The sequence below is a fragment of the Abramis brama genome (genome assembly GCF_963993115.1).
Source record: "Abramis brama genome assembly, chromosome: 22".
Classification (NCBI taxonomy): Eukaryota; Metazoa; Chordata; class Actinopteri; order Cypriniformes; family Leuciscidae; genus Abramis; species Abramis brama.
This window is the reverse complement of record NC_139984.1, coordinates 4,926,470-4,946,353: the sequence shown is the minus strand read 5'-3', so window position 1 is coordinate 4,946,353 and position 19,884 is coordinate 4,926,470.

The window sequence follows — 19,884 nt, the reverse complement described above, 5'->3', positions numbered from 1 at the left end:
AGCTCCTCACTTCAACTCTCCATTTCTCTCCATCAATAAAACATTATACTGTAGTACAACCAAACATTTTTAGCAACACGTGTCACTTGTAAAGGCATGCGTTTAAAAGGCAATTAAAGGAATAGTCCCGAAAAACGAAAACAATATAGTCAGCCTTGTGTTCTTTCAAAAGACTTTCTTGTTTCCAATAAACACAACAGAGAAATGTTCAAGATTTACTAGCCACTGTTTCCACACAGTGAACTGAAGGAGGACTGGAGAAATGAACATAAAACACTGATATCATTCAGACAACTATATTGCAAACACTAGTCTTTGCAGTCTCAACATGTTATGGTTTTGTAGATGTTCGTGGCAGAATCCATTCAATGTCCATTTTATATAATGTTCAATTTCAATTATTTTTTAGAAGATAATTTCATATATAGACAAACACAATGCTACAAAATAATTAGATACATGCACATGTTTTGATCAGTTAGGATTTGAGATAGAGCGGTCTGTTCTATTATAATTCTGTCATAATTCTATTAGAATTTCATCTCTTTCCTTGATTAATTTGGAAAGGACAGATTTGTACTCCATTGTGGAAAAAGAGTGAAATATATTGATGAAATGGAACAGTCCATATTAATGTGTTTTGGTGAGGATTGGAGCAAACCATTTGAATTTGTGGGGTGAGAATGGAATGTATTAAGACTCCAATATATCAAGGCTAAATGGGCTTGTCTGAGTAAGGGGTGAGAAAATCTCTCTCTCTCTCTCTCTCTCTCTCTCTCTCTCTCTCTCTCTCTCTCTCTCTCTCTCTCTCTCTCTCTCTCTCTCTCTCTCTCTCTCTATAAAAACAGGTGAGATGTTCTGTTGACAATGGAGCAGGAAGTCCCATAAAGGCGAACAGGAAACAGGACGTTCTCTCTTTCCCTTTCATTCTCTCTTTCTCTCGTTGTGCTTTTAGTGTGTCTCTGTCCCTGAAAAAACAACCAGATCACCACACTTCCAGGAAAAAGAGAGAGAAGGTAAAAAAGATGAGGATGAGGTTATGTCTTTAACTATGGGCACATTTACTTCTACAAAATAAACTTTTTTTTTTAATTTCCTGTTCCACCACATCTCAAATTATTGCTATATTATTATATATTATAATATGCTATGTTATGTAATATTATTATTATTATTTCTATAACATAAATGCCATAAAATGACCTTGCTAAGGCTAATATAATAGCTGGCATTTTGTGTACCCCAAATACACACAATTAAATAATATATTCGCATTTCGCATATTGACAATATTGCAGTTTAATGGGAAATTATTTGATACACTAAAGAAGAAAAAGAAGAAAAAAAAAATCTTCACATTTTATATTTATCTTGATTCTTTGTTATCTTTGCACATCACGTGTCTCGTTCTACATGATGGTGATGTCATTTGAACAGTTATATGAATTATTTACACACATTTGTAAGTTTGTATATTTCATTGATTGTTTTTAATAAGATAAAATGGTGAAAGCCATTTGAAAAGCAGCAAAAAATAAATTCAAGACACCCATGAGCGTTGGGAATATGAAGAAAAGTGAAGATGTGTGACAGAAGAAGGAGAATTTAGAGAATAACGGCAGGATAAGTTAAAGATGGGAGAATAGCGAGGAAGATGGTGGAGTGAAGTTATACGTGTATCCTCAGAGGAGAGAGAGAGAAGGACAGAGAGATGGAGAGATGATCCTGTAACTGGTTCTGTGCAGTCAGTCGGGTCAAAGTCAGGGCTGAGATTTGAAATTGAGATGAAGTGTGTTTCTGGCCTCATGCCTGACAACGAGAGGAACGTCCTTTCAGCAGAGCATGAAGACTCGAGACTTCAGACTAAACCTCGAGAGTCAACTACTGTAGCACATACTGTACACACACACACACACACACACACACACACACACACACACAGAGAGAGAGAGTCAACTACTGTAGCACATACTGTACACACACACACACACACACACACACACTCACACTCACACACACACACACACACACACACACACACACACACACACACACACACACACACACACACAGAGAGAGAGTCAACTACTGTAGCACATACTGTACACACACACACACACACACACACACAGAGAGAGAGTCAACTACTGTAGCACATACTGTACACACACACACACACACACAGAGAGAGTCAACTACTGTAGCACATACTGTACACACACACACACACGCACACACACGCACACACACACACACACACACACACACACACACACACAGAGAGAGCGAGTCAACTACTGTAGCACATACTGTACACACACACACACACACACACACACACACACACACACTGACCTGGGACATTTTCATGAAACAGTGTCATTTATGTTTTGTGTTTTATATTTATATGTTAAATATTACAAAATGTAATAAATCTGTTGAATATGTAAAAACAAACTTTTTTTTCAACATCAGCCAAATTGCATATTACACTTTCGATAATATATTGAATAACAAAATCTATAGCTTTTTATAAAAATGTCATGCTTTATATGCAGCAGTGTTATTTTAGTCATATTTTCATTTTAGTTTAATTTTAGTCATCGTGCAACTGCATGTGTGTTTTCTAATAAAAATATATATACTTTTATTTCAGTTAATATTTTTACTTAAAATGATAGTTCACCCAAAAATTTAAATTTGGCTGATGTTTCAAACCTGTAGGATTTTCTTTCTTCTGCTGAACACACACACACACACAAAAAAGATATTTTGAAGAATGTTGGTAACTAAACAGTTTCTGGTCCCCATTGACTTCCATAGTATATATATATATTTTCCTACTATATAAGTCAATGGGGTCCAGCAACTGTTTGATTACCGACATTCTTCAAAATATCTGTTTTTAAGGAAGTGACTTTTTGACCGCCTGATTAAAAACAGATGAAATCTTCTCTTACGATGACTATGTTAACACTTACATTGGACTTGACAATTTAAATAACCGTTAGGGTAAACCATTATTCATTTATTTATTTTTAAATCGGTTTCTATTCAGTTCCTATTGAGTTTCAAATAAGTTTTTTGACAAATGCAGCTTTCACCCCCTAAAGGCAAAGTGAAATGATTAAATAAATACTATGATTAGCTAGCTAACTCATCTGACTGCTAACTGCTGCTAGCTCTCCTTGCATGTGAAGACTGCGACCTGTGAGATCTGTGTGAAGGAGCACATGTGATCGTGTGTGTGTGATGCTGCTCATGTGTGTGTGTCTGTGGCAGGTTTCCATCTGGATACAAAGCCGATCATTCTATGCTAATCCCACAAGTGTTGTGTCATGAATATGGAGTTTAGCATTTGAAATCCCCAGGGAAGAAGTCAGCTAATAATAGATACATATACAGACAGACAGAGAAGGAGAGACTAGAAGAATTAGACAAAGAAATCATATGAGCCATATACAAACAAATAAAAAATGACAACGAGACGTGATTAGAGTACAGGATCACTAGTCCAGGAAATGAAGGAAAAGGGAACAACGTTTTTTACACGCCTTCATAATGGGAAGGGAACAAGTTTGTTTAACACAAGTTTGTGTAGTGACCAAAATAACATTAGTCAAAGTTTCAGTATTAACTAGTTGTTTATTAGCATGCATATTACTAGGATGTTGGCTGTCTATTAAATAATATGTTAATGCCTTCCTTTATTCTACCTAATACCTAAACTTAACAACTACCTTACTAACTATTAATAAGCAGTAGGGGTGTCACAATATATCGCAATACAAAAATGCAACAGTATGTATCGTGGATAGTGACAGTATGTATTGTGTATAGTTCACACAAAATAAAAATTACTGTGTGAGAAAATGTTTTAGTGTCAGCACCACATTAAACTACTATATATAATGTTGAATATAATGTATAATAAAGCAATGGGGGAATATTTGTGGTCCTGATAGTGATAACGCCAAATGTCTGATGTTAGCAGTAAAAGTGACCTATATTATTATAAATATATCTAGTCAGTGAAAGAGTGCAAGCATATTCGTGTAGAATAATTCTGTATTTTCATCTTCAGAATCATGAATATTGTTATTCTGGCGTCTCTATTGTCCTGAGCTTTGGGTTTCAGCATCAAGTCCAAGACTATTCATTCACACACAATGAAAAAACTAATTTAGCTTTTAATCAACAGTTCATTTTGTGTTAAATTTGACCATATGTCGCAGTAATATCGTACCGTGAGTTCAGTATCGTGATATGTCTCGATTCGTGACGTGTGTATGGTTACACCCCTCGTGTTGTCCTCTGAATGTCCCTCTTCTGTCTGCTCTGAAGGAGATCCGGATGGGATTCTCCGATGTATTGTGTCCGGGTTTTTTTCACTCCGGCTGTGGGTGTGACCTAAATCTCTATTCAAAACACACTCTGTTCATTCTCTCAAAAAAACTTCAAGACATTAATACTTTTATTCAGCAAGGATGCTTTAAATTGATTAAGACTGACAGTAAATACATGTATAATGTTACAGTTTTATAAAGAACTGCTGTTCATTTGAACTTAATATTCATCAAACAATCCAAAAAATGTATCACGTTTCCACCCAAACAAATATTTTACAATATATTACATACAAAATAGTCATGTTGTAATAATATTACACATTACTGTTTTATACTGCATTTCTGATCAAATGAATGCAGTCTTCTTGAGCAGAAGAGACTTTTTTTTACATATGTTACATGTACTCACCGTAGTAATAACAGTAAATTATGCATAATTACATGCAAATAGCCCTCAACCAAACCCTAATCCTACATGTAAGTACATGTAGTTCATTAATATTACTCAGTACTTAAATGTATAATTATGACACCTTAAAATAAAGTGTAACCAAAAAACTTTTTCAAAACACAAGAAATGTACATTGGTAAGACCTTCATGCACGCTTCAGAGGAGCACATGCTCACTTCAGAAAGGAAGTTTGTGGGTTGCATGTCACTCTTTCACCCATTTCCTCAATTTCCTCAAGTTTCTTTGGCCTTTGGATTACAGCAGTGCATATCCTCTCGATCTCTCTTTATTTATTTATTGTCCTTCTCTCCCTAGATCCTATAAGCAGCGTGTGCATGATCGGTGTGAACGAGTGCATGCGTCAGACCGCGAACAGGTCGGACGGGTTATTGAGGAGAGATGCGCCCGCAGGGGAAGCACAGAGAGATATGGGGGTAATGGAAAGGAAAAACAGAATCAAAATGAACGGATGGGAGACGAATAAACATCACAGAGAGAAAGGAAAAGAAGGAATGGGATGCAGGTGTTGAAGAGGGTGAAGATTTGATGCCGAAACGTTTGTTAACGCACTGCAGTCTGATCTTGCTTATCCTGCAATGAACATGTTGTCATTACTGGGCCATTAAGATCAAGCTTTTATTGTCTTAATAGCCAAATAATGAGTGCTATTTAACACAGACAGATGTTGCAGACAGATGTCTTTATTTTCTTAAAAGAGGGAAGATCACTAACACCTTAGTTAAATGAGTGTATCTGAAACAGACGTGGGAGTCTCAAGTTCAACCTAAATTTGCTTAAAGGGATCGATGGGGGCAAAAAAAGTTAAAGTTCTGTCATCATTTACTCACTCTTATGTTGCTCACACCCATATGACTTTCTTTTGTTCGCAAAGCATAAAAGAAGAAAGAGTACTGTTTCATAATGGTGTTGTTGAGCTAAAAAATGACAATAATAATAATAATAATAATGATAATAATATATATATAAAAAAACATACTTAGGTATAGGTGCTATATTAAAAGTCTTTTGAAAAGACTCCTCTCCACTGAAACTCTCAATCTCATTTAACAAAAAAAAAAAAAAAAAAAATGGTGCTTCAAGACACCACACCACGCTTAACGTCAATGATGTAAAACATCAGCAAGAAAGAAAGCCATGCGGGTTTGGAAAATGTTTCAGTTTTGGATGAATTTTTCCTTCAAATAAAGTATTTTGTGCAAGTAGAAGACAAGACGTCTAGTGTGAGAATATGAGTCACCCTAAATGATTCCCTCTCTGACTGCTTTTGTCATGTTCATTCTTGTCCACTTAACCCATCAAAGCTTGTACAACTCATATGTGTCCTGCACACATGCTATTAAAATCATTTCCTAGACACATTTACTGTAATAACTTCTTGTTATTCCTGCATCCGTGTCTTCAATTACAGCAGACGCATGTTTCCCAGCCTCCTGAGGCCTGAGGCCTGTGGGAGAAGCCTGGGCCTGGATTTGGAGCCGGCACTGGGTTGGGTTCAGGCCGCTGGAGGCCCGGCTGGAGACGGACAAAGACTACGCTACCTCAGATCACCTTCATAAAGCTTCAACTCTCCAAGGAGAGAGAGAGAGAGAGAGAGAGAGAGAGAGAGAGAGAGAGAGAGAGAGAGAGAGAGAAGGAGGGCCAGCCGTGTGTGCACTCGCTCCCTCCCTCCCTCCCGCCTCTGGCATGCGATCAGCACTAGCATGCATGCACTTGCCCTTCCTAAAGTGTAGCACGGTGAAATAATTTGTGGGCCGCAATGGGGATCCACAGTGCAGATGACACAAAGGCGTACTTGTGTTTCCTGTAGACGCTCTGGAAGGGGATGATTCAACGCAACAGCACTAATAATTCTCTCAGATATCAAAGGAACCAACTCTCTCTGGAGGTTCAGGACGTCTGGATCTGCATTTGTGCATGAAAACAGACAGGAATATTCATCTGCAGCCTGTATGCATGCACATGTATGTATGTGCGTGTGTGCATATGTGTGCATGCATTTGACATCAGAAATACATCATTCTCTCTATAACTGTGTCACCCAGTCAGTGGTTCTGCCGGTCTGAGTATGCATTTGGCATGCACACTTCTGAGTCAATGTATTTGCATGGGGACATACTTACAGGAGTATGCATATGTTGGAAAATGCACGTATTAATGTATGTGCATTTTTTGTGGCGATACCAACTACGCTCCCTCTCCAACTGTGTCACCCAGTCAGTGGTTCTGCAGGCCTGTGTTTGCATTTGTTCATGCACATTTATCTCTCACTGTATTGTATAGTAAATACTCTAATAAAGAAGCATGCATATGCAGCAATGCTTTCTTAGGCTAGTGCATGTATGTTCAAGTGGTTGCACTGTGAAATGAAACATAGTATCTATGAGACTCTCTATACAAGTGTGTCGTGTGTAAGTGACATACTAAAGAAGAGCATGCACATGTTAGAATATGACTAGTGCAGATGTGTATGTGCAAGCGACTACATACATGTATATACATGAACTAGTGATGAAATAACAGATACAGGGCCTTATTTTAAGGATCTAAGCACATGGTCCAAAGCACAAGGCGTAAGTGCACTTAGGGCGTGTCCGAATCACTTTTGCAAGTTTAACGACGGGAAAAATGGTCTAAAAGCGTTGTCCCTATTCTCTTTGTGTTTTGGGTGTAACGTGCAATAAACCAATCAGAGTCTCATCTCCCGTTCAGTTTAAAAGCCATTTGCTCTCGCGCCATGGCGGATTCGCTATTTACATGACGGAGTTTGCAAGTGGAAAAACTGAACACTTCTCTAGCGATGAAACGGATCTGCTCGTGCGCGAGGTTAAAGCAAGCAGACCATCTACGGGACAAAGTGTGTTGTGGACCCGCCTATAGGCGCACATTAATAACGCGCTGTTTAAATAACAAAAATAATATTGCGCTATTGACTTTAGACCAGGTTTCAGTTGGTCAAAATAGCAACGGTCCAACAATGCGCCAGAACACACCTCGTTTTCAGACCAGCACACCCATGGGCGCACAGATGGGCGCAAATGCATTTGCTATTTAAACAATGTGGCGCAGGACGTGAAAATGATTTTGATGGTCCCTTTAACACGTTTTGTTGACTATAAGTAACGCTGCACCTACATGTCTACTAACTCTCATTAGAGTGTTTTGTGTTATATAACTGCGTTGGGCTGAAATTAGCAATAAACACTTGCGTCGCGCTTGGCGCTGCATTGGACCGTGTGTATGATAGGGCCCATAAACTATGACACTCTCTCTACTCTAACTATGTCACCCTTGCAGAGGTCCTGTAGGCCAGCATCTGCACTTGTGCATGCACGCATATGCATTTAAGTGACACTAACAGAGAAGCATGCATATCTTTAAATATCGTCTTGTGCATTTGTGTATGTGCAAGCGACTGCATGCATAAGTGTAAAAATCAAATATTCCAACTATTCAGGGGACATGTAGGTCAGCAACTGCATTTTTGCATGCACATTTATTTATCATTGTGTTTGCATGGTGACATGCCGGCATGCATTTGTCAGAATATGTGTGTACAGGTTGGAGCATGTGTATGTGCATATGTGCATAGTGAAATCAAAGATAACAGCGATGACACTCGCTCTAAAACTGTGTCCCTCAGCCAGAGCTCCTGCAGGCCTCCTGCTCTGGTGCATGCACATTTAAGTGTTGCTTTAGGAATGTGCAGGAATGGATGTGCATGATGGTGCATGTGTATATATGCATGTGTTCGTGGGTGCTGGTGTGTGTGTGTGTGTGTGTGTGTGTGTGTAGGACCTTGAGCTGTGCTCTGGGTCAGCAGTTTGTTTAGCTTCAATTAGAGGCTCTGTCTTCGTCAAGGCAAGCGTGAAGGAAGAATTAACATGCAACGGCAGATTCCCACCAGTGTGTCATTACACACGCCATCTCATCTGCAACAGCTCCACGGTGAGTGTGTGGACGATATACAGTACTTGTGTGTGTGGGTGCATGTCCATTGTTTAGAAAGTTTCCCCTACTCTTGCTGTCTTTTTTTTGTTTGTTTGTTTGTTTTTTGTTGAAATGCCCTTTTGGGTAGAAATGCACTCTTACTGATTTTAGAGGTCATGTGTGTATTTTTATATTAATATTATTCTTAATATACAGATTCCGCTATTATAGTTGGTTGATTTCCCTAAAAAAAAGAAAAGTGTAAACACTGTGAGTCTGTGGCACTGGAAACTTGTTTGAAACTTGCTTATTTTTGCTCATCTTTTTGGTGTCACTAGAGGTGCAGAAATTGCACTCCATCGTTAATTCAATAACACATTTTGCTCACAGTCTCTGTGCTGTCAATCATGCTTGGTTTAAGAAGTGCGTTCTTTTATGACAAACAACTTATTACACATATGAACATTAACAGAGCTGAATCCTGGTAACATACAGTAAATCTAAACTCTAGAGACTGCAGTTCGGAAAAGGAGAAGGATCCGCATTCAAACACACCTTCATTATCCAACAGGGACACTCTCTCGCTCTCTTCCCTCCAAAACTCCTCTTTTTTACTCTTTTTTTCCACACTCTTTCACTCTGACCACAGTTCTGCCACAAATATTTCCCTTGTTCGTCCTCAGTGACTTTCGTCCAGAACCGGAAAAGGCAGCACAGACGCGCACTCAAAGCTCTGTGCGTTTGTATAGAGAAACGGCATGTGTTTATGTTCATGAACCTTACAGCTTGCTCAGAGAATGCAGTTTGAGAAAGACCAACTAAAACGACACATTTAACACAATTTATGAACACGCTTGTGACATCAACTGATACATTATGTTCCCCATATTCTCCATTGTTGCAGCTCCTCTCTTCCCAGTCTGTCAGTAACACTCTGTTTAGTTCCTGTCTCTATGAAGCCCCTCCTTCTGAAAAGCACACTGTGCTCTGATTGGTCGGCTGGAGCAGTGTGTTAAGATTGGTCAAGCGATTTGAATGTGTTTGGGAAATGTCCCGCCCCTTACCACAACCGCCAGTTTCAACACACTACTAACTAACTTTCTCCCGGAAGAAAACTCAAGACCACAATTTTTGGACGCGTTTCAGACTCAGTGTCACTGATATAGAGAAGAACTCTTTTCAAGTTTGCAACTTTTGTAGCTTTCATGCTATTTTTCATTTCAAAATAGCACCTCTTTAAGACTTTAAAGCCCCCCTGTGGTGAAAATCAATTGTTTATGTGTCTATGTGGTGTTTTTTAATATGCTTTAAGACAAACCATGTGTAAACTCATAAGTCGACACCATTGCTGAGTATTTTCCCCTTAAAACTGCAGTGAACCAAAGACAGTCTCAAAAACACGCTTTGACGTCACAAACTACCTTAACCAATCAGGTCTGAATGAATAAAGGATAAGGGATGAAGGACGAATAAATACTGTAACAAATGCATTGCTCATTGTTAGTTCATGTTAGTTAATGCATTAACTAATGTTAACTATTGTAACCTTATTGGAAAGTGTTACCAAAGTTCACAGAGTTCATAAGAGTTAATGTCATGATTGCAGCTGTTTTTTCCAAGTACAAAATAAACGTTTCTGGCCCACAAAGAATGAGGAAGACGGTCTGAACAGGAACAGAGGAGAGCATGATATCCTATTATTAAGGATTCTGACATGATGGCGTAACTGAAAGGCTCACTCGAGCACAACTGTCCTGCGGGGTTCGGCTGATCGGGGCTCATAGTGTAGCAGTGTTGTGTCTTTCCAAATTCGAGAGGGGAGCCCTTCCTGACTGCGTAAAAATAGGCGGATATTTTTACCCCACGTTTTTTTTTTTTTTTTTGATTAGAGCTGTGCTGGCCTCTGGCAGACACACTTTTTCTTGAGTCTGTTCCTTCCCTCTCCTCCTCCCCGGAGAGACTCTGGGTGAGAGAGTAGGACTTCATCGTTCCTCTTTATCAGACCTCCGAACACAACACATTCAGATGCAGTTCAAGGTTTCCAGCCTGCAACAAAGTCAGTGTTTTTGTCTTGATTTCCAGTAAATGTATCTAAACACCCTTAAAGGGACAGTTCACCCAAAAATGAAAATCTTGTCATCATTTGCTCACCCTTTAAGTTGTTCCAAACCTGTATGAGTTTCTTTCTTCTGCTGAACACAAAAGGAGATATTTTGAAAAATGTCGGTATCCAAACGGTTGTTGGACCCCATTGACTCCCATAGTTTTTTTGTTTTGTTTTTTTTTTCATACTTTGGAAGTCAATGGAGTTCATCAACTATTTGGTTGCCATCATTCTTCAGCAAAAGGAAGACATTCATAATTGGAACAACTTGAGGGTGAGTAAATGGTGAACTATTCCTTTAAAATAAGATACATTTACTTGAAAAGCACAGTTGTGTACGATAATAAGACTGTTTTTCAGATAATATATCTTACCACAGCTGGGTTCGCTAGTTTATAAGTAAGAAATAAGCACATAATAAATTATTTTTATACTTTTTGATCATTGCAAAGCAATTATCCACTATATTCGATAATTAATTAATGAAAAAAAAACATACACTACCATTAAAAATGTTGGGGTTGGTCAAATATTTTGAAAGAAGTCTTTTCTGCTCACCAGGGCTGCATTTATTTGATCAAAATACTGTGAAAACGATGATATTGTAACATATTATTACAATTTAAAAAGAACTGTTCTATTTTCATATATTTTAAAACCATTACTCCAGTCTTCAGTGTCACGTAATCCTTCAGAAATCATTCTAATATGATGATATGATGCTCTAGAATAATTTCAGATTATAATCAATGTTGAAAACAGTTTTGCTGCTTCATATGTTTGTGGAAACCGATACTTAAATTCAGCATTTTTTGATGAATAGAAAGTTCAAAAGTTCAAAATTAATATTCAGTGGGGTTCAGGCCTGAAAAAAAATTGATCTTGTTCATCTTGGATATTTATATTTGACTGGAAAACCAGTTAAAATGATGAGTGAGAAAATCAAATCAAGCTCAGCTTATCAGCACATATCTGATATTTAATCTGGAATTTCGCATGAGGGCGAAAGATTTCCCCACACCGATTTCGCAACGGGTTGACCAACACGTGACCGTCAGAAAGCTTCTTGATTTGGAAGTCACTTCTCTGTAAGCTGTGCTTAACACATTGCTACATTATTGACAATAGACAATGGACCTTTTTGCCAGCAAAATGTTGCTAATATGACGACACCTTTAGTCTTTATTCAGCTCACACGTCCTAGTCATGGCTGGTTAGGACAAAAACTGCTTTCTAGTCGGTGTTTCCTCTTAACTACACTGTCAATCTGCATCAGAAGGCGGATCACTAGTCACGACTCATTTGCATAAAGTTCAGTACACAAAATGATATGCGAACTGGTGTTTTTATCACACAATGTTAAGGTACACAAAAGCTGTCTGCAAAATTCATTTCAGAGCACAAGAGTTTTAGTGTGTATGTTCCCCTTTCGCCTTATTCCACATTTTCTTCTCGCTCTCGCCATGAATAAACGCAACTGAAGTCACGTGACCCACAACTACTAGACACAAACCCAAATTGACCAGTTCGTGCCAAACACACATACACAAACACACAATCACACACTGTTGCATCACTTTTACCGATATCAGCATTTCATTGCTGTTTTCAAATGTCGTTTAAAATGTACCATTTCACAAATACGTACATACGTACATTCCAAATATATCCTGACCTGGAAAGTTTTGTTTAATGCAGTTCTGCTTTATCTGGCTTCATGTCGACCCTTGTGAAAAAGAAGTACAGTATATTTTAGAATAATATAGAAAGAATATAATTAAATGCAAACTCAATATCATTTTTCCAGACACTTTATTTGCATGTTATTTACAATTAAATGAAAATGTATTATAGTTTAAGTTTAAATTAAATGCAAATACTTGAACTTAAGAGTGCTTTTTGACAGACTTTTACACGTCATTTTATAATTACTTCCATTTTCCTTGAAATATGGTTAAAATGTACTGACAAGCATGTATGGTAAACTAATACTTTAATGACATTTCTATTGAAACTTGTATGTAATGTGTTGGTTGCACTTTATTTCACAGTACGTGCACTTACAGTGTACTCGCCTTAGAAAGTACTGGTTAATATAAGGTAACTACATGGGTTAAGGTTAGGTTTAGGAGTATACCGTAGGTTCAGGGTTATTACCTAGTTATTACCCAGTTATTATAATAACTATAAGTACACAGTATGCACATGTATAAAATACTTTTGAAGATTTGAGATACGCTACAAGTGCGCAATCATGAGGGGTGTTGTGTAGCATATGTGTAGCTGTGCTTCTGACACCTGTTAACTGTCTCCTCATCTGTTTGAGACCAGTGCTGTGGTTGGGCCGCCCGGCTTATTAGTTCGAAAAAATAATCCTTCAAAATAGCATAATCTCTTTAATCTTTCCCCCTGTGTAATCACAATCTGCCCAAACTTCATGCGCAATTCAGGTCAATCCCGCCAGCACTGGCTGCGGAGCACACGAGGTAGCCGTCGACTGTACTAGCTTGAGCTCAGTTCATGACTCAGATTATTGTTTACACATGGATCCATGATCGTGGCAGTGCTCAGACTTGCTCTGCTGTAAGTGTTGGTAAGTTTCAGCTCAGATTAGCCAAACTAAATGCCAAATGATTGGGTAAGATAACGCCAAGAGCTACAAATGTTTTCATATACAATGACGGATGAGAAACAGAGCGACACAAAGTGCCGTCAAAGCACCGAACTGAAATAAAATAATAATAAAAAAGAAACAAAGGAAAAAAGGAAGGGGAACACCAGCTCAAGGTGCCAATTCACCCACTGGCAGTCAGCGATCTTCCTGCTGGGTCCACTGTTATGCCTGTAGGTGCAACTGTTAATGCATGAGTCGTTGAATCGGTCACTCGACCCGTTTGTTGGAAACACCACCACTACTGTGCGCTGTTCAGAGACTGACGTTGATGGAGCAAAAACAGACAAAGTCTGATATATAATGTCTAAAGTTACTCAATATTCACTTCTTTGCCTCGTCCAATCAGAACGTAGAGCTGTTTCATATACATCATTTAAATGTAGAGATTTAAGAACAAACGGAAAACTTAATATGTGACCCCGGACCACAAAATTAAATTTTCAATTGGGTAAATTTTTTGAAATTGTAGATTTATACATCACATGAAAGCTGAATAAATAAGCTTTCCATTGATGTGTGGTTTGTTTGGATAGGACAATATTTGGCCGAGATACAACTATTTGAATATCTGAGGGTGCAAAAAAATCGAAACATTGAGAAAATCGCCTTTAAAGTTGTCCATTTATGTTGGCGATTGTGCTGCATTCACTCACAAAAATAAAAGTTTTATATATTTACTGTAGGAAATCTACAAAATATCTTCATCGAACATGATCTTTACTTAATATCCTAATGATTTTTGGCATAAAAGAAAAATCAATAATTTTGACCCATACAATGGGTTGTTGGTTATTGCCACGAATATACCCGTGCGAATTATGACTGGTTTTGTGATCCATGGTCACATATGGTGGATGAAGCTTGCTCCTGTAGATCAGTGTGTTTATGTGTTGTTTTCTATTTCTTTCATTGGTCTTGACGCTTTGCACTTCCAAAGCACTTGCAGATGTTGATGACGATGGGCATGGTTATAGCATGTTTCCTTGTAACTAAACCTAAAACATGAACACATGCAACAAACTATTGCAAAGAAAGAGAGAGAGAGAGAGAGAGAGAGATGGTCAGAGTGAAATGAATGAATATAATGAATTAATGCATGTGTGGATCAGTCAATAAATCAACCAATTTGAAATTCAAACAATTACTCAAAAGTTGAAACTTAAGAAAATCACTTGTTTTTATTAAATTGCATTTTCAAATGTATGGTGGCTAAAACTAAAAAGGTCTCACTAATATGTATTTGCAAAGCATCTGTTTGATTTGTCGGTTTGTACGATTCATGTCATTTTGTCATAATAAAAGGAGGCCAGACTCCTGTCTTAAAGTTTGGCAATAAACTCATCTAGCACAACTGTATATTCACTTTATTTTGAGTTACAGTATATCTCAGAAATAATTGGTACTTATTACTTCTGGAAAATAAATTCTGACCAAAGTCAACACACAGTTTCCTCTAATTTCTTCAGTTGTCTGCAGAACACATCACTATGCTGTAATTTAAACGACATACACAATAACTGCAATATCAACTTCATGCAGTCGTCTAAACTGTGACTAGTGACATCTAATGACCAGATTTAAAGGACCAAATGGTCTTAATCGGTTACAAAAATGGACAATTACGGAAACGTATTTAATAAAAACATTCATAGTTTTACTACAGACGTTTGGAGGCTTAAGCCCTGGAAGTCCAGCCCGTTGGCATCGCTCATGCTTATATGCCAGAGAGAAACTTTCTCCTGGAATTGTTGAGTGAGGAAAATGTGTTTTCCTGTGATGAATGTCTGGCCTTCCTGTAAAAGTAACTCCCCTGGAAATTTGCTACAGTCATGGCTTTACATACTGGAAGTTTGAATGTACTTTATGCATAAACTTTGATGGTTGACTGTATTAGACTGAATATGAAAGACCAATGTTCATGTTGCTCTTCATTGATCTGGGGTTTTTTTTAATAGTATTTTCAGCTGTCCAGATGTAAACCAGATTAGTAAACAGTTTGGAATATGTCAGTAGTTAGTAGTTTATATTTCTAAATGCCTCTTTATAAATGTGCAGGAAAGTCTACAACTTGTTTAATGAGGGGCAGTGTGCCGGACACCGCTGAGGGAAATGTTATTAGACCAGGGCTGTGTGTACATGTTACAGTTAGTGTCGCTGGCCAATGAGAATATAAATAGAATTTAACAAGTGGTAAGATACCACAAACAATTCTACATCCAGCTCAATCAAAACTCTAATTTGCTTTGTTCACTTCTTTTATGATTCGATAAAATAATTGTTATAAATGGGTCGACACTATTTACACAAACTCATAAATATGACTTATGTTTTATGATATGGTCATGGTCTTGTTCTCTACCGCTACGGCTCTAATGAAGAGGCCAAATGCTGAGTTTACACTGAGAGACAATGCTATCAGGGAAACGTATTTTACTGTATTCATATATTTCAATTTTCAAGCCAAATTCTAGGTATAGATTTATTGTGTCATTTTTTTTTTTTTTGCGGTGAACTGACTGTTGCATTAAGCCTATTAAATATTTGCTGCCTTTAAATAATTTCTAGAGGTTAAGTTGGGAGATCAGAAGTGAGGCAATAGTTTTAGGAAGAGCAAACACACATGATGAACCTGTGCGGCCCACTGAACTGAAACCAGAACAGCCATTCATTGACTAATGCACATACATATGCACGTGATTATCCCAAACTGGCCAAAATAAGACATTCTGAATAAGACATTTCTGTGTAATATTTCTGTGTAATATGTTTTATTACACATTACATTGTCATTAAACTGTTATAACATTGTAATAACATTGACACATCAGCGGCTGCCTTAAATAATCACTGCTAAATAACTAAAAATGTTATAATATTTGTGTGCATGCACGTGCAGTTTCATGTATACACCTGTTCTACATAAGTACGTGAAAGTCATGCCAATAGCGCTCAGCTCTCAGGGCTTTCAAGTGCATCGGGGTCAATACATCAATGCGTTTCCCGTTCTCTCAATCTTATCCCCTTTTACTCATTCCTTCTTTACCCTCTCTCAACCGCCTGTCTTTGCGTACAGTACCTTTGCACAGAGACAGAGGAATACATCATAAAAAAATAAAAAAAATCAAGAAACAGCATCCCACTCTGCAATGTACAGAAGATGCTAACGATAAGAATCAATAACAATTTGCGAGCTTATTGAACAAAAGCAACAGTGAGTGTAATTGATTTTTTTTCTTTTGACACTAAAATTTCATAATAATTGAACATTTAATCCTAAAGAGAATGGAAAAGGTCTGTCTATGCATGTTCCTTCTTTTAGTGCGCAATTATCTCTGTCGATATTTACAACGGTGAAACAGAATTGCAGCACATTTTAATTGATATTCTCATAACAGGGCTCACTTCGTACATCATCACGCAGTCCAGATTCACAGAGACATGTCCGACGTAAATAATGTCGAACATCTACAATCTGCTAAATGCATAAATGTACATAAAAGTGATATAAAAGAAATGCTATTATTATTAGGCAATACTGTGGTGTTTGACATAGGTTGCTGCAGGAGTTGTGCTCTTGGCTCAGGCCTCGGTTCTTTCGCCCTGCCCTTGAGATTGTGCAGACACATGGCAGATAATGTTCTGACACCAGAAACTGAAAACCGTCAGGAAATCCTAACAACACTCTGCCTTGTCCTTCTCTCATGCTCTGGAGAAGAGTGGCAAAGCTCTCACAACACGCTTAACTTACTGTAAAGTCTGTGAGAGAGTCACTGACCGCTCATGCGTTTCTGAACGCAGTGATGTTAGTTTAGAAACCAGTGCCTAATCGGATGTGTACTTGCTCTACGCGTTGTTTATTTGATTTGATTTTCATTTAAAAAGTCGACCTTTTTTTTGGTGGACGGCTTTTATTTTAATCCCTAATTCCAGTGTCCATGCTGTAATGATAACAACGCATTTGCATGTAGTTCAATCAGGCTATGAGCAGCGGGGTTAGTGGTCACATCTCAAGAACTATTAGCTTTTGAGTCAATTGCACAAATTCTTGTTTGCATTGTTTTTCGACACCTAGCTTAAACCTGTTTTAAATTAGAATGATTTGTGTAAATTCTGCCCTCCAGCCTAAATTTACAACATTATCATATTTTGTAAAAAGCAGTGGTGTAACAAGCAAAGATAATAAAACTGCACTGGCATAAAAGAGACAATACTGAACTGCATCTGTTTTTGTTTTTTTGAAAGGCATTAAGATGGAAATGTTCAATAGCTTTTCCGCAGTTAAGACTTTCAGGTGTGTTTTTTTTAAATAAACTGCAAGTGTGACAACTGCATAGTTTTTAGTATTACACTGTACTTACATATGTAATTACTGTGACATGAACACAATAATAACACTATAACTTAAAAAAAAATAAAAAAATCCTCGTGGTATCACACTGGGCTAAAAACGCATGCGCTTTTTATCATGAATTGTATAGATATTACCAAAAAAAATATGAACACTAGTCGTCAAATTGGTTATAAATGTGAAAAAGCGTGTTGTCTTGTGTGGCGGAAGGGTTAATTGTCCTGTTCCCACAGTCTGGGCTTTGAGCGCAAGGTCAAAGATCTCGTTTTACCGAGCGCACGTGCGCGCTGGATTTCTGCTCGAGTCAGCACGCGAGGCGCTGCAAATCCTGCAGGTCGCAACACAAGCGAAGGCCTTAACACACACCGAGAGAGAGAGAGAGAGGAAGACTTAGGACGGATTCTGCTTTTAGCTTGCTTTCTTTTTCCAAATGATACAAAAACGTCCCTTCATATTTGATATAGCTTTCTAATATAACGCGCTCTACAGAAGAGCATTTCAAACTTTGAAAAAGAAGGCGTGTCCGGATATTTTACCTTATCAAACAAAGGGTTATAAATATATTTAAACAAAACAAAGTTTAATCCGTCCCGTTGTTAATAGTAAGAGCGCATAATTCCTGCATGTGGTTCGTTCGAGCTCAAAGTTCAGCGAGAGACAAACAACAAAAACAAGCCCTCGAAAATATCGTTCCTCCATCGTATTTTCAATAAGCTTGATCGATGACTAACTGATTGTACTGGATTGAAGTGATGCATGATAACAGTGCGGCGTACAGTAAAGCGAAATCTTGCGCAACGTGGACAGACACAGGAATTGACGCATACAAATGAGTTGCTACCAAATCAATGTCGTTTCACTGACTTTAATAAGCAAAATAGGAAACCATTTCTTCCAAAAACAGCAAAAACGAAACAGAAACCAGCCTGAATGGAACAGTCCGAATTGAACTTATTCTTTTTTTCCATTTATATAAACAGATTTGAAAATTGATCCCCTCATAATAGCATGAAATTAACAAACAGAACAACAACCCGCTGCTGCAGTTTACATTTGATTTCAACACAGTTGAATCAGTAATAAACCAAAAAGATTTTTAAATGCATGACTTTTTAACAACATTTCTTAGATGCAAGCACCATGCTTATTCAAATATGATCTGACAAGTTTGTTAATTTAAATCATTAAAATAAAAACTATGCATCTGGCCAGCAGAACCAGAATCTCGACATAATAATAAAACTAAAAAAAAAAAAAAAAAAAAAGAACAAAAAAAGAACAAAAAGAAAAAAAGAACAATAACATGAGACATATACTTTTTTCATTTTGAGATTATGCAGAACCTGAATCCCTTATTTTTTACTGACCGGCAGGAAAAAAAATAAAGGAAAACATTTAACATTGATCATTGAAACTCTCCATTGAAATACATGCGTAGTTTTCATGTTAGGCAATAATACACAAACCCCTGATTTAGGAAGCCTGACACCCTCGAGCTGGATTATAATAACTACATTTTGAAATGTTGGTTTATAAAACTGGCAGCTCATATAGCTAAAAAAAATAATAAAAAAATAAGAAATTATGATGATGAAAGGGTGCCCATTCGTTGAAATCCTATCCAAAAAGATACGACCTATAAGAATTACTTATATTATAGAATAGCAATAGATTACGCAACAGCCTGCATGAAGGGGAAAAACACGCGCGCGCACTTTTGTGTCTCGCTACAATCAGACATGACACTATGAGCATCAGTTCAGATGAAGCGCGTGCTTTAACATCACCTGTGTGTGCCACATGTCTTCATTAAACGCGGTTCTGCCAAAACAAAGAAACAATCAAAAAGAAGAAATGAAAAAATGCCAATACCAAAATCATAACTCCCCCGCCCCCCAAAAAAAGTGCGCTTCTTTTAAAAAGTTTGCTTACTTTAAATGCAACTGCAAAATGCCCATTATTGGAAATCAATTCCCAAAACATGAAACAAATCGTAAAAGTTGGAAAACA